We start from the raw sequence: 15187 nt of genomic DNA on the forward strand, positions 1-15187 counted from the left end.
TGTATATCAGTATAGACTTGGAGCATAGCAAACTGAGGCTTCTCACTAAAATTTTTTGTTTTGTGCCTGCAATCAGAGGATGAAGTGTGGGTCTGTATTATAGAAGCTCCATTTTCTCAACGAACTGTGCCTTCCACAACCAGTTCAATGATGACACCCCAATGATAAAATACAGAACCCCCAACTGTGAATTTTTATACTCTGGTGGGACTCTATCACCTTTAGACTTGTGGACAAATAGTAAATGTTTTGGCCAGAATTTCTGGGCTAGAATGGGCTCTGATTGTTTGAGGCCCATAAAAATTCATTTTCCACATGCATCCAATTGGCCTGTCTTTAGGTGACAACTCCTGTGGGTTGAAATCTCTGACAAAGGCCTGCAGCATGTTTAGATTCATGGTATGTCTATTGGAAATGAGTACTAATCACTATGACTGTAACAGTGCTACATAACAACCATTGACGCATCAGTCGGTTACAATCACAAATGTTTATTTTCTTGCTTATACGTCTTCAGGTCACATGGACAACTCTGCTTCAGGCTGGGGTCCACACCTCAGATCTGCTCATGTTTCTTCATTTTGATGCCCAGGCTGAGGGGGCAGTGGCCCCTGGGGCATGCTCCTTTCATTGATGTCGCAGGTCAAAGATCACCCCAGGACATTTAAAGCCTCTGCTTGCATCACATCTCTGAACATTGCATTGGCCAAACCAAGTCATTTGGCTAAGCCCAACATCAAGCAGGTAGGGAAATATGCTCTATCTAGTGTATTGGGAGGTTCTACAAAGTCACATGACAAAGGGCATCACTGTGGATTGAATCATGTCCCTGCAAAAAAGATAAATTGAAGTCCTAACCTCCAATACCTGCAAATATGACCATATTTGGAAATAGGGTCTTTGTGGGTGTAATCAAGTTAAGATGAGGTCATTATGGATTAAGGTAGGCCCTGTATCCAATGACTAGCATCATTATAAGGAGAGAGATTTGGAGAGGGGCAGACACTCAAGGAAGAGGCCATGTGAAGACAGAGGCCGAGTTATGCTGCCACCAGCCAAGGAAAGCTGACAATTGCCAGCCACCAGCAAAAGCAAGAGGCAAAGAAGGATTCTCCGCTAGAGCCTTTGGCAAGAGCCTGGCTGTGCCAACACCGTGATTTCAGACTTCTGACCTCCAGAATGGTGAAATAATAAAATTTCTGTTGTTTTTTTTAAGTTTGTGGCAACTAGTTATGGCAGCCCTAGGAAATGAATACAGATACAGATGTATAGGTATAGATGTATTTGCAATAACAATCCAATCTATCATGTAACAATAAGACAGTATCAAAAATTCAACAGAAGAAGGAGTATTACGGGGCTTCTGTGCTCTTGTCTAATGAAGATGTGTGCCCTGGGAGGAGCTGATTTGAACTTGGTGTTTCTGGGTAAAGGTCTGAGCTAGGGCTATGTTGTCTTCCTTCTATTTCCAAGGGTGTAGAGTCATGGTAACTATGAGGGTCAACCATGATTTTATGCAAAGGCATTCCTGGGAGAACTTCTCCCTGTACCCCCAAGGGTGGAGATAAGTAGGCAGGAGAAGAAATCCTGCAAGACTTCTGGATTTCTTATCTCAGCCATGGTAGATCCCTTAGTGCTTAAGGGTCCTAAAAAAAAAGATACTTGTGCTTACATTTTCCCTGTCACTGGCTGTGTGCCCGAGCAAGTTCGTGATGGAGTGCTTGCAGGATTTGGAAATGCTGACTCTGCTCAGCTGCTAGGAACAGGGACAGAAATAAAATAAACCTTGACAAAATTGATCCTGGTCTCTGCTGATGGAAAATTCAGCATGATATGGCTAAAGCACTGGATTGAAGTGTGATTCTCCCATAGACCAGCTTTCATTTACCAGAGGTCAAAAACTGGCAGTCCATGGCTGAATCTGACCAGCAGGCATATTTGATTTAGCTGGTAAGAGTGTGGCAAGTTTTAAGCGGTGGCAAGCCCTCTCCAGTTCACCACAGTGTCCTATCCTCTCTATTGCCTCAAATTCCCTTAACCCACTTGATTGATGTCTGTTATCTGACTGGTCCCCGGAAGGATATAAACTTGCAACTTTCCTGAGATTCATTTTCCTCAATTTCCAAATGTGACTAAAGCCTCTCTCATGTGGTGGTTGTGAAAATCCAAAGCAACAACATGGGTAAGATGCCCAACATGGGGTTAGCACTCAACAAACTCAGTTATTCTGTGTTTCTGTCTTCTCTTTCCTTTTTCTGGCTTTCCCTTTTTTCTTGCCCCATTTCTCACACCTCTCCCTCTCATTTTCTCTTTGGGATGCTTTGTGATTTATTTTATCTGTTCGGTAAACTTTAAATGAGTTTTTGTTAAAATCAACAGGAGGCTCTGGTTTGTTCTGACTAGTCCACAGGTGAAAGTCGCACTAAATGTGTCTTCTGGTAACTCTCAATATCTGGGTTAAAACACACATGTAAGCCAACACACAAGTGATTCGAAACTGAGTTAATCATGCCTTAAGCTCAGATGAGGTTTATTGCTCTACTTTGGATTAATACAGATGGTTGTTGAAGGAGATGATCTCATATGTATCTTGCCTGGGGATCTTGTAGGTAGTGAAGTTAAACTGCCTCACCAGGAGAATAGAAAATAAAAGAAAATGTAGATCCAGTTTTTTGAGACCCACCTAAGTAGTGAGGGGTGACCGCTGAGGGGAGTGGGGGAGAAACGAGCATTACCTGTTGGAAGTGATATGTTATCTACCTTCTTCTCAGATGAGCAGAAGCCTGGAACAAGGGTCTTTCTTAGCTTTTCCACTAACTAGCATTTGGACCTTTAGCAAGTGCCCAAATCTGTCTTATTATTTATGCCCAGTACAAAGCAGGCCTTCAATAAATATATCTTGTCTGGGTGGATGGATGGATGGATGGATGGATGGATGGATGGATGGATGAATGAATGGATGGACAAACGGATGATGGATGGGTGCGTGGGTGGATAGAGAGATGGCCCCAATGACATCAGCAAAGTAGCTCTTGCCATCAGATGATAGATGAGAAATTTTTCAGAGTCCTACATTATAAACTTCTTGTGAAGATCAACTAAGCAGCAACAGGACAAAGGTGACCGAATAAGCTAGTGTCTGGATTTTGGTGGCTAATGCTTAATCTGTGGAATGACAGTGACAGGAGAGTTGTCTGAGGTTTTTAGAACTAAGAGGGGGCATAGTGACAAATTGTTCTAATCTCTTTCTTTTTCTATTGAGGAAATGAAGGTTTATTAGATCAAGAGACTTGCTCAAAGTACATGGGTATTTAGTAGCAGGGTTCTTTGCATCAAATGCCCTTCAACCTCATTGACTTCAATGGTCCACAACATTTTCCATGTCTGAGTTTTGAACAAGAATTAAGCTGCAGATTATTTGGGGCAAAGGTTATTTAACCAATGAAGAGATTACTGAGTAATAAGGCCGTGCAAAGAAACAAGAAGCTACTGCCATAGTTTCCCTGTGCCATATATGGGTATAGGGAAAAACATCTTTGAGGCCACTGGGATTTGGGTATAATCCCTGATTTGGATACTTACCATCTGTGACCTTAGACTCCCCAATTAATCTCCTTAATCATTATTTCCCTCATTTGCAAACTAATAATAATTATTCCTAACCTGCATGCTTCAAAAGTTTATTGTGAGCTTCCAAATATAGACAATGTAATGCAACAAAAACGTTGTGTGCCTATTGTATGTAAGGCTTTATGCCAGGCACCCAGAGATTCAAAGATGGCTATGGAAAGAACCTGCTATGTAAGCTAAATGATGACTCGTTATGTGTGCGTAAGGGAATAGATCATCGTTATTATAATATCAAGAGCTGACCCCTTCTCCTTTGCAGTAGTGGCTGTAAAGACATCTGTCAGCACCTCCACTGCACACACAGCTCAGAGGTCTAGGATTTATTGTTCTCAGTGGTTGCAGTAGCATACAGTATGTTTTCCAACAGTTATTGTTTAAAACAGTGCTTCTGGAATTTTATGTTCCTTTCTATAAATGTGAGTTTCAAAGTCAAATGTGACTCATGTAATGGTGAAGAATCATGATCCATGAGGAAGCAAGGGCTGAATTTCTTGAGCTGCTTCATCCTCAACTTGCTCAAAAGTCCTGGATGACTCATTTGATTTTTTTCTGGGTTTCAATTTCCTCAGCTCTATTCAGGAGAAGAGAATCTTTCCCTGCCTGCTCCAGAGGTTTCTTGTGAAGTCAAGGTGGTGACAGGTATGGAAACATTTCTTAAAGTTTATCAGTGCTAGAAAGAAGGTTGTCTATTATATTACTTTAACGGGGATACGTGGAAAAGAAAGAGATGAACCAAATACTCTTGCTAGCTCACTATTAACAAGACTTCATGGAAAACACACCAGTGGTATTTACTAGCAGAAAGATAAGGAAGTATCCTTGTTTCTGAGCTATTTTTAGCAAGGTATGCCTATTCTGTTTGTGTCTTATTTATGAAATTAATGAATTTATGGAACACGACTTACTGGAAAATGTCACATAAGCTATGTGATTGATTGGCAAATTGCTATGTCTTGCTATTACTTATAAGCTTTGAATCAGAGGTAAACTCGGTACTAGGTATGATCAGTAATTTGTGTTGCCTCATTTGCATTATCTTTGTGCTGTCTCAGTTATCATCACAGGTAAGGCATTGCCATTTCATTGTTTTTGAGATCACTGAGGAAGCATCTGTAAAACCCAACCAACTCTTTAAGGTGAAGATTTCATATGCTTGAGAGATATAAGCAAATGTTAGAGAGAAACTGAGACTCAACAAACTGGGATCTTAGAACATGGGCCTATGAAGTTTGTGGAGAGTGGAAATACCCTGGGGCTCTGTGGACTCTGTTACAATCAGAGGCAACAAGTTAGAGACAGCCCTTGGAAGGTCCACTGGTCACTTGGTCCACACAGAGGATGGAGTCACCAAGGTCTTTAACTCCATGGCCAGAGATATTCCACTTGATCATTCTTTATTGTTGGATTAATCTGCCCCAACAGCCCGCCACCATGCCACAAACCATCTAAGGTCTCCTCTGTTACCCATTAGAACAGTAGCGTTCTGCAATATTGCCTCCCCTTGCCCCCACCATTTGTCTTGATTTGTATGTACAGCCCAAAGAGCAAAAGGGAGTGAGGCAAGTCTGGACTCCTCTCCCAAGTGCTCTGGCTCTCTTCTCTGTTTTTTCATGCACTGCACATCATCATTTTGAAAGTCAAGAAATAGAGGCAAAGTCAGATGCAAGAGACAGATATCCTCTTTAGTCCAAAAAAAATCTTTGAGAATTATCTCAAAGAGGCAAGGAAGAATTATTTTATCTTCTTGAGGTCCACAAAGGCTCACTTTTGCAAGCCCCAGGCCAAGAGGGAAAAATTAGAGAGAACGGTGGTTTTCCACCTTGACAGCAGAATTACCTAGGGTACTCTTAAAAAATACTATGCCTGCAACCCACCCCAAACTAGTTAAATCAGAATTTTGGAGAGTGAAGCCAGACATAGGAACCTTTTAAAATGTTTTCCAGGTGGTTCTGATGGGTAGCCATAGTTGCAAACCACTAGGGTAGGAGTTTTGTAGTCATTTCTTATGGTCCTATGAAAAGAGTCAGCCAAAAAGTGCATTTTAGAGTATAAAATGTCTTAGGGCTAAAATATTTAGTATTGTGAGATCAGCAACATAAAATGGCAACGCAGCTGAGGACCAGCACATTAAATCAGCCCAGAGAAGAAGTAATTTCTTTTGATGTTTTGGCACTAACCAGTCCTGAGATGGTACCACTGTCTGATGGGAATGTGCTTAATGACCCAAGTCCCTCTATGAGCCAGAGAAATATCCTGATTTGACTTCTCCATTTGTAAGTTTATTAACTTGAGTAGCACTTTAATATTTTTTTCCATTTAACAAAATGACTTGCAAGTGAGTTCCATATCATGTCTGGGATATGACTCTCCCACCTCCTTCCCACTCATGGAAGAGCTTGATGCATCTGTTCTCGGGAGAAAGAGCACTAAATCCGTGTGTTATTTCAGGAATTCTGAACTCTGCAGCCAACTGGATCCCTTTAAGGGCCCACGTGGGAGACATTTTTGTAGCCAATGTCTGCACAGAGGAATATCTCTCTGTATAATTTTGCTGCTGAGGATGATAGAATGAAGCCCATTTAAAGTAAATGCTTGGGGAACACTAATCCACTTTGAAAGGTGTCAGTAATCCACTTCTTGATGGCCAGTGTATGTTAGATATGGGACTTTGGGGGAGACTAGGCATAAAAGAGAGAGAATTTCTAGGAAATAATTCATACTTGGAACAGCCCAGAGAAATATGCATTCTCATAGCCGATGTCTACCAAATAACCACAAAGTTCATCCAAAATATCCTGCTTAACCAATTTATGGCTGGTTTCTTCATTAGAGGATTATGTGCATGATATAAGCAGTGTCTGGAAAGCAAAGGAAGGTTACTAGAAAGAAATCATGGCTCTGTGTACAAGTTAGTTTCCAATGTCAATTGTACCATTTGTTGGTCTCCTACTGATAAACCTTGTGTATGTACTTCAAACTCAAATTCATTTTTGCATTTTATTATGGCTTTGCATTTCAGTTCTGTGGGAAGCTTAAAATGTACATTATACGCTACTTCTTTTCTTGATGTTATTATAGACAGTTTTATGATATTGATTTTATTTCCCTTCCTTAAATAGACACTGGAACTTTTATGGAGAATTATTCACATATAGAATACAACCATTGTTCAAGAAATGCTTGGATATTTTTATCAGAACAAGAAAAGTGTATTATCATCAATTTGATTGGCAAGATAGCTGAGCTGTCTAAGGAATACCTCACAGGGGAGGTCATTAAAAATACTTAAAAAAATACAAATTTCCATCCCTGATCAGCTTCAGGATATCCTCTGTGAAGCCCGCAGTCCTCTGTTAAAAAACAAACAAACAAACCAAACAAAAACTTCCCATGTGATTGTGATAATTAGCCAGGTGTGAGAGTCAATAGTCTATATTTGGCAATTGACCATGTGTTCATTTTGGGTGGCAGGAGTAAACTAGCATTTATTTTATGACTGGTACATCCACTGTCTCATTTATTATTTATAATGATTTTATAAAGTAGGGGTTATTTTATTCATTTTATACTTGAGAAAACTGTTTCAAAGTCACACAAATAATACAACTAGTGCATTGGAAATTTAAACCCTGAAAATGCCCTGAAGCTGGTTCTAAGGAAGAGTAACACGGATGAAATAAATCTGGATTTTATGTATATGTGTGTGTGTATGTGTGTATAAATATCTATAGATAGATATTTATATATACATGTAAAATCATATGTGTGTGTTTATGTGTGTTACTAACTGAAGGCACTAGAGAGTGATCAAAAGCAGGCAGAAACTGGAATCGGTTCTGCCCTTAGAAGAAAGGACCAACATTGGATGAGTGTCCCATATTTTTATTTATAACTTTTAGCCCAAGGAATGTCCTTACTCAGCACCATGTGAATAGAATAAAGCTTGAATGGAAACCAACAGTCTTACTGGTTTGAAGAACCAAAACCAGAGGACAGAGTCCAGGGCCACCCTACCTTCTAGAAAGAGGGTGAATCCTGGAAAGAAGAGAACCAGAAATGGGAAGCCCCAAATTCTACTTATAAACTCATCCCAATTTGCTTGCTCATTCGTCAAACCGTGGATGCATGGAGCAGAATCCACACACCCAAGATAAGGTTAAAAGAACAGATTTGAGATTTAAACTGCCACCCATTGAAGGACATATAGAGTTTGGAGTTTGAATTCAGCTGAAATAAGTGCCTGCTGAAACAAAACAACAATAAAAACAAGATTCTTTGGAGAAACATAACAGAATCCACAGTCTCTGCAGCATGACACTCATGATGTTCAGAATACAATCCAAAATTACTAGACATACAGAGAAACAGAAAAGCATGACTCATAACTCTAAAGAAAGGGCAGTTGATGGAAACCAACTGCAAGGAAGATGAATTTTGCATACCAACTCCCCCGAGGCACAGTAGCAGCCTAACAGGGAAGGAAAAGTAAGTTGGTAAAGATGATAGTAAGGATGAGGGATTATTTGTCTGTGGGGCTAGTTGCCCCAGGGATATATTATCAGTCAGAATCATAATTTCTATGTGTGTGTACTAAGGTCTGTCTCTATCTTCTGTTGTCTTGCCAGAGGGCATAGCTCAATAGCAGGTTTCTCCCAACAGAAGTAGAGCTTGAGTCAGGCAGGTGCAAGAATTGGGATGGTGTGATTCCCATGGGGCCTTGATTGCATTTGGTTCTAAAGCCAATCTTATGTCAGAGTAGGACTGAGACCAGTGGGGAGGGTGACTACAGTGTCACACTGCTGTGGATATTGTCATGGAATGCTCAGTTTTGTAGATTATAATAAAGAGAGTATAGAGGAAGAAGAAGACAGAATTAAGGACCGAACTTTTAGGAGGTCCAATATTTAAATGCCAGATAGAGGAGGAGGAGCCCACAATGGTGTGTCTCCAGGGAGTATTCTCTATAGCCAGTATTCTCAGACAGAAGCGGTGTTTGTAGTCAGGTAGGGGCAAGGGTTGGGACTGCATGGTGTGCCAGTTTGGATATATTATGCCCCCCAGAAAAAGCCATATTCTTTAATGCAATCTTGTGGAGGCAGATTGATCAATCTTTTTGTTTAGGGTGTGACCTCTTAACTGAATGTTTCCATGGAGATTTGACCCCGCCCATTCAGTGTGGGTCTTGTTTAGTTTACTGGAGTCCTTTAAAGGGAGCGCTCACAGAGAGCAGAGGGAGGAAAATGCCCCAGGATGTGCTAAGCCAGGACACAGACATTAGATGCTTGGAAGCCAACAGAGTTGCTGCTGATGCTTTGAGATGTAGGCCCAGAGTTTGCTCCAGAGAAGCTAAGAGAGGACAAAATATCCCAGGAGGAGCTGGGAGAGACATTTTGGAGATGGCCATTGAAAGAAGATGCTTGGAGACTTTTGGAGATGCCAGCCCAGAGTTTGCTCTGGAGAAGCTAAGAGAGACAAGCCCAAAGACATTTTGGAGAAAGCCATTTTGAAATGCAACCCAGGAGCACAGGACGAGCAGACGCCAGCCACATGCCTTCCCAGCTGACAGAGGTCCTCCGGAGGTCATCGGCTGTTCTTCAGCGAAGGCATCATCTTGTTAATACCTTAGTGTGGACACATTTGTGGCTGTTAAACTGTAAATTTGTAGCCAAATAAACCCTCTTCATAAAAGCTGATCCATTTCTGGTATTTTGCATAATGGCAGCATTAGCCAACCAGAACACATGGTTTCCCATGGGGCCTTGATCATGTTAAGAGCATGTTTCGAAAAGAAGGGAGGTGTCAATAGTTTTGAGCACTGCTGAGAAATTAAGTAAGGTTGTCAGTATTTTTGTGCTTCAAGTTGCTTGCCTGTAAACTGGACAAAGTTCAGATTAGCAGTTCCTACTTAGAAAAGACATTCTGTAAAACAGTGAAGTGCTGAGCCTTCATAAGGTGCTCTCTATATTTAACTCTAATTCTACTTTAGTATATTTTTGAATACTCTTATATAATTCATCCTTCAATCATGTGAGGGATGTGGTTGAAATCATGTGTGTTAACATACCTCTAGAGTTTTTCATATATGTATTTTCAAATGTACTCTTTTAAATATGTTTGGTTCCCTGCTTTGTAGATGCCAACCCTCACAGTTACAATCTTGCCAGTCCACTGTGCTCTCACTCCCAGCCATGGTCAAACCCATTGTGAAGTTCAACACATCAATAATGACTCAGAGCCTTTAGGCCATATCTTCTTTGAGCTGTTTGCAATCCAAGTTCCAAAAGACAGCAGAAAATATCAGTGCTTTTAGCACCAGAGAGAAAGGACTTGGTTATAAGGTTTATGCTGTCACAGAATTATTCTAGAGCTTATGTGCCAAGGTGGCGACTTCACATGCCTTACTGGCCAGGTGGCAAGGCCATCCATGGGAAGAAATTTGTTGATGAGAACTTCATGCTGAAGCACAGGAGTTTTGGGATCTTATCCATAACAAATGCTGGTCTCAACACATATGGTCGCTGGTTTTTCATCTGCACTGCAGACTGATTGGCTGGATGGCACGCAGAGGATCTTTGGTATGAATATTGTAGAAACTATGGAATGCTTTGGGTCTAGGATGGGCAAGACCAGCAGGAAGATCACAATTGCTAAATCTAGGCAACTCCTAGAGACATAATTTTGTGTTTTATCTTAACCTCTAAACATTTCCTTCTTTACTGTAGGAGAGCAACCCCCCCCCCCCCCACATGCCCAGTCTGTTCTCATATCTTGTAATATTTGGGCTCTCACTTGCTGCAGTTCTTTGGGTTTCATATCTTCTTTATCTTTCTCCAAATCTAGCTTGGAGAAACTGGACTTCAGAGTTAATGTCATGATTTAATTAAAACTAAGCAAAAAACAATTAGATTTATATCCCTGTGTGGTTAGCCCTCTCAGTCCCTCAAGTGCAATCAAAAGAGTGGCAACACAAATTACAAGATGGAGAAAGCTTTCTGATCTTTTTATGATGGGGTAACTTTCACTCCAACATCCAGGAGGTTAAAGTTATTCTACCAAGAGCATAGGACTTCAGCTTTTCCCTAATTCGCTTTTCTCTCCACCTCTTTCCAGAATGCCTTGTCTGGGCAATACACTCAGTCTGCCAGGTATAGTATAGACCTCTGACATCTGGCAGCACGTGTGATCTCACAGGACACTCTCTCTGTAGGTAAGTAGAGCACAGATCCATAGTTTGGTTACTTAAATACCTTCCCACAACTTGAGGTATTAATCTGGTTTTTAGTATGCACCCTTATGTATTATGGAAATTGGGGTGGGAATATGAAAACTACTTTCAAATTTTTGAAAGAGTAGTGTAAGGAGGAACAGCCTTTTTACATTTTACCTCAGAGTACAGATCTAGGAAAAAATGTTAAAAGAATTTTGGGGGGCAAATTTCAGCTCAATTTAAGGGAAGACCTGCTGGCTCTCAGAGTCTCAGAAGCCATGAGCTACCCCCACTCCCCCCAACCTGGCGTGAGATAACTATCAAGCAGATGGTCGAGCAGGTGAGCCTATACTGTGACCACATTTGGAGAATTCTGGGGTGGCATGATTTATTAAGTTACCACCTGCTCCCCTACAGCTTGCAGCGGTATCACAACCAGATAACCCACAATAATAGACATACAAGGTATAGATGATTCAGCACTTGCTATTTCTCCACCACAGTCCTCAAAGTTCGGTCCTGTGACCAAAAAAATGATGAAAAGATCCTCAGTCATGCCTTCTGAGACTTCATAACCATGGTGCCGTTTCTTCTCCTGGATTTACTTGATTATTTTTGCTTTTCTTTCTGTTTCTCTGTGATTCTTACAGACAAGTCTTTGATTCCAGTAGAAAACAGCTTGTGAGAAAGGTTTACATGTCAACTTGACATTTCCATTTTAGATTATTACACAAACTCAGAAGGGAAATTAATTATGCTAAAGTATATGGTCAAGATATATTGTTCTGTGATTAATTTCTCCTATCTTTCATTTCCTCTGTGGAATATTAAGAGCGCATGGTTATTGGAGAATTCCGTTTGGGTGGATCAGGCTCTCTCAGGTCTCTTTAATATTTGCCAACCCTTCTACTTGACTTCAAATGTCAGCCTTCACCATATGTTCAGGGTTTACCTGGAGGCTTTGCTTGAAGGATCAGCTCGTGGAGAAAGTAGTAGGGAACTGCTCATCTGTCTAGATTATCCAGATACACAACAGAGTACACGGGGTCTCGGTGTGGCGATTTCATTTTATTCCCATTGGAATAAGTGGCAATTAGCTCCTTACAAATAGAATGAAGAAGTAATTAGTGGGTTTTTTTTTTAAACATAAAGTGGTTTACATGCAAACTGTGCTTTTAGTGTTTTGGTTTATAAATTCAGCCTTTGTGGGGACTCCACTTTCAAGACTACTGAACAAGAATTCAGAATGCCACTCCTAACTAGCTGTGCGATCTAGAGAAAGTCACTTAAACTGCTTAAACCTCATCAGTAAAATGAGATGCAAATTATATGGCCAGGTTTTTTAGTCTCTTGTTTCTAACATTATATAATTCCGATTTTCAGTATGTATTCTGGGGCCATTATATTTTATTACTCCCCTTGCTTTTGTCTTAATGCAGAATATCTTGCTGATGAGCTTAGTGTTTAAAAATAAAAAAATCTTTTTTGTTTTCTGCAACATTTTATATTTGTTCACAATACTTAGTTCTTTATTTTCAAGTCCCCTTCAATTTGGACCAATTCATTTGACTTATGGGTTAAGGCAATGTGAGCAGAATAACATTTGTCACTTTCAGGAGGATGCAGTTAAGAGTTAATTGATGATTCTTCATTTTCCCTGTCCCCTCTGCATTGTGACTAGCAAAGTTCCATTTTGTGTCGCCTCCTCAGCCCGGCCTTTGAGTGAGGATGATGTGGAACAAAAACCTCCATCTGTAAGTAACAAACGTGTTTGGTAAAGAAACCAGTTCTGTTTACGCCATGGAGATCTAGGGATTGTCATTGCAGCAAAACCTAGCCTATCCTGACTATATCCATTTCAGGAAGATCACTGATAAGTAGAATTTTGGGGGATTTGCTAGTTGTCACTTAGTTGAGAATTGACAGATAAACCATACCTCTGACACTGCCTAGGATGCAACTTAGTTCCATAGAACCATAGTTCTTTAGTTTACCCGTCACTCAGCAAAAACTTTCAAGAGGTAATCGAAATGAAGCAAAGTATAGTAAACAACAAATTTCAATGCTAGTAAATTTTTTTTTAATTCAGTTTTATTGAAATATATTCACAAACCATACAGTCATCCATGGTATACAATCAACTGTTCACAGTATGATCATATAGTTATGCATTCATCACCACAATCTATTTCTGAATATTTTCGTTACATCAGAAAGAATCAGAATAAGAATAAAAAATAAAAGTGAAAAGAGAATACCCAAACCATCCCCCATCCCACCCTATTTGTCATTTAGTTTTTACTCCCATTTTTCTACTGATTTTTTTTCAATTTTTTAACTTTGTTTATCAAAAAATTAAAAACAAACAGGCAAACAACAACCAAAAAAACCCCACAACATTTCAAACAAAGCAATGGATTAAGGAAAACAAATAACCTAAAATAACTACTTTGCTTCCAATATGTTCCTACCATACCCCAAGAAAATTAATAAACCATGTCCAAACAGAGGAGTAAGAAAAACAAATAATCTAAAATAACTACTCAATGCTAGTAAATTATATTCTTAAGATACAGGAGGTTATATAAAAAACATAATATATATATATATAAACAATTGTTAGAAAGAAGCAAACCATTGTATAGGTTGCAGATATTTTTGTTATTGTTTTGCTGTTACTTATGACTTTTGGGTATAATAACACATGCTATAATGAACTGAATCATTTTGAGAGTCAGAGCTTTGGCTCTAATTCACATTTACCAAAGTGACATGAGTTCTTCAAATTAGCTATTGAAGTTAACTCCCTTGAAAAGAGAACATGGGCATGTACGCTGTAGATGAAAGAATTTTTCAAGTTTGCTAATATCTGCTGTATTGTTGGCATTCTAGAATTAAGGATTTCCTGACCAGGTATTGAAAATGTGCAAAAATAATGAGGGTATGTGTTGAATTGAACAGAAGGGTCAGCCATGGAGTATTTACACTGGATATGCCAAGCATTTGCAGATGAATTCATGAGGGAAAAAATCTAGGAAGAGGGTGATTTGGAGAGCAGAAGGAGAGATCCAAGGTTTAGGGTACAAAAGCAGATTTGAAGTCCAAAGGGGAAACCAAGTCAAGGACCAGAACGACAAGCAGGAAAGACAGTCAATAATAAGAATCAGCAACAAGGACTCTGGAGAATCTTACAAAGTAGATACCCGATGTTTCTGCAGCTTCATCATTTCAGCTGCAAACTTTGCTCTGCTTGCTTCAGAAATGTCTCAAGGCATAGCACAATCCCTGCTGGGTTTAGCTGCCATTTTGTGACCTTCAGGTTGACCTCTAGACTGAACTCTAGACCCAAATTTCCAACTTCTCTCCATCTGCCCTCCCAATACCCAGCTGTCTTTCCACTACTCTCTGTCTCAATTAAATGCCTATCCATCCACCAGTCTTCCAAGCCAGAATCCTTGGAGTTATTCTCACTTGCTTCCTTTCCCTCTTCCCCATGTCTAATCAATCATAAATTCTGATATTTCTACTTGAGAAATATCTGCTCAATCCAAACTTTCTCTCTGCTCCCGCTGTTTCTGGTGGGTTTTCCTGCCATTAAGCTTTTCCTGCTCTATTTCATCTGACACAAGGATACTAGAGTCAATTTCTTGTAGAGAAAATGAATGTAGCAGGAGCCCCAATGTGATAAGATGGAGGAAAAGGGGGCTGTATTTGTCCAAAGAACCAATGAGCCCATGAGAAGGTCGTGCAGGAGTTGGGGATTAACAGGTATGAAGAAACTTGGGGTTATTTTTCTGTCAGACTCCAAGCCTCTCTCCAAGTTCCAGAGGCCATCTTTCCTCCACATCCAGGAATCACCACAAACGCACCTACCCTCCTAATAGTCATGGCCAAAGAGTGCATGACCTAAAGAGACAATGAGCAGTCCCTCCCCATGATCTGGTTCCCATCTAAGAACCCTCCACCTTCTGATGCTTGACACTGGAAATGCCCACTCACTTCAAGAAGGTCTCTGCCTCCATCCCACCAGTGTTTAATGGTGTCTATTGGATAAATGCACTTGAATGAAGTACAGTGAGCCTAAGTCTACAGAAATTACAGATATAAACATAGAAGGCTGGGATGGGAAGCTGAGGGAGGAAATTCGATAGAAGAGGAAGGGCTAGTAACAAACTGAGACGGTCAAGAGTCTGACATCCTGGTGGCAATGGGTGTTTGTACACAGGCCCAGAACTCATTCCAATAAAGGGTAAGTTAGGTGCTCAAATCAAGCTGGGATAATACCTGAATTTGAGCAGTGGGGGAAGAATTTTGGTGCATTGCTCCCAATGCCACATACTTCATCTAACT

General features: G+C 40.2%; 1 long non-coding RNA gene across 1 annotated transcript; it reads left to right on the forward strand.

The window, feature by feature from the left end:
• The first annotated feature begins 4197 nt into the window (after window positions 1–4197).
• On the forward strand, window positions 4198–12578 carry LOC119515913. Its single transcript, XR_005213170.1, has 3 exons — window positions 4198–4269; window positions 10741–10837; window positions 12519–12578. It is a non-coding gene; the product is annotated as an uncharacterized LOC119515913 (long non-coding RNA).
• The last annotated feature ends 2609 nt before the right edge of the window (window positions 12579–15187 follow it).

Source organism: Choloepus didactylus, chromosome 19 (genome assembly GCF_015220235.1).
Source record: "Choloepus didactylus isolate mChoDid1 chromosome 19, mChoDid1.pri, whole genome shotgun sequence".
In the NCBI taxonomy this organism is placed as follows: domain Eukaryota; kingdom Metazoa; phylum Chordata; class Mammalia; order Pilosa; family Megalonychidae; genus Choloepus; species Choloepus didactylus.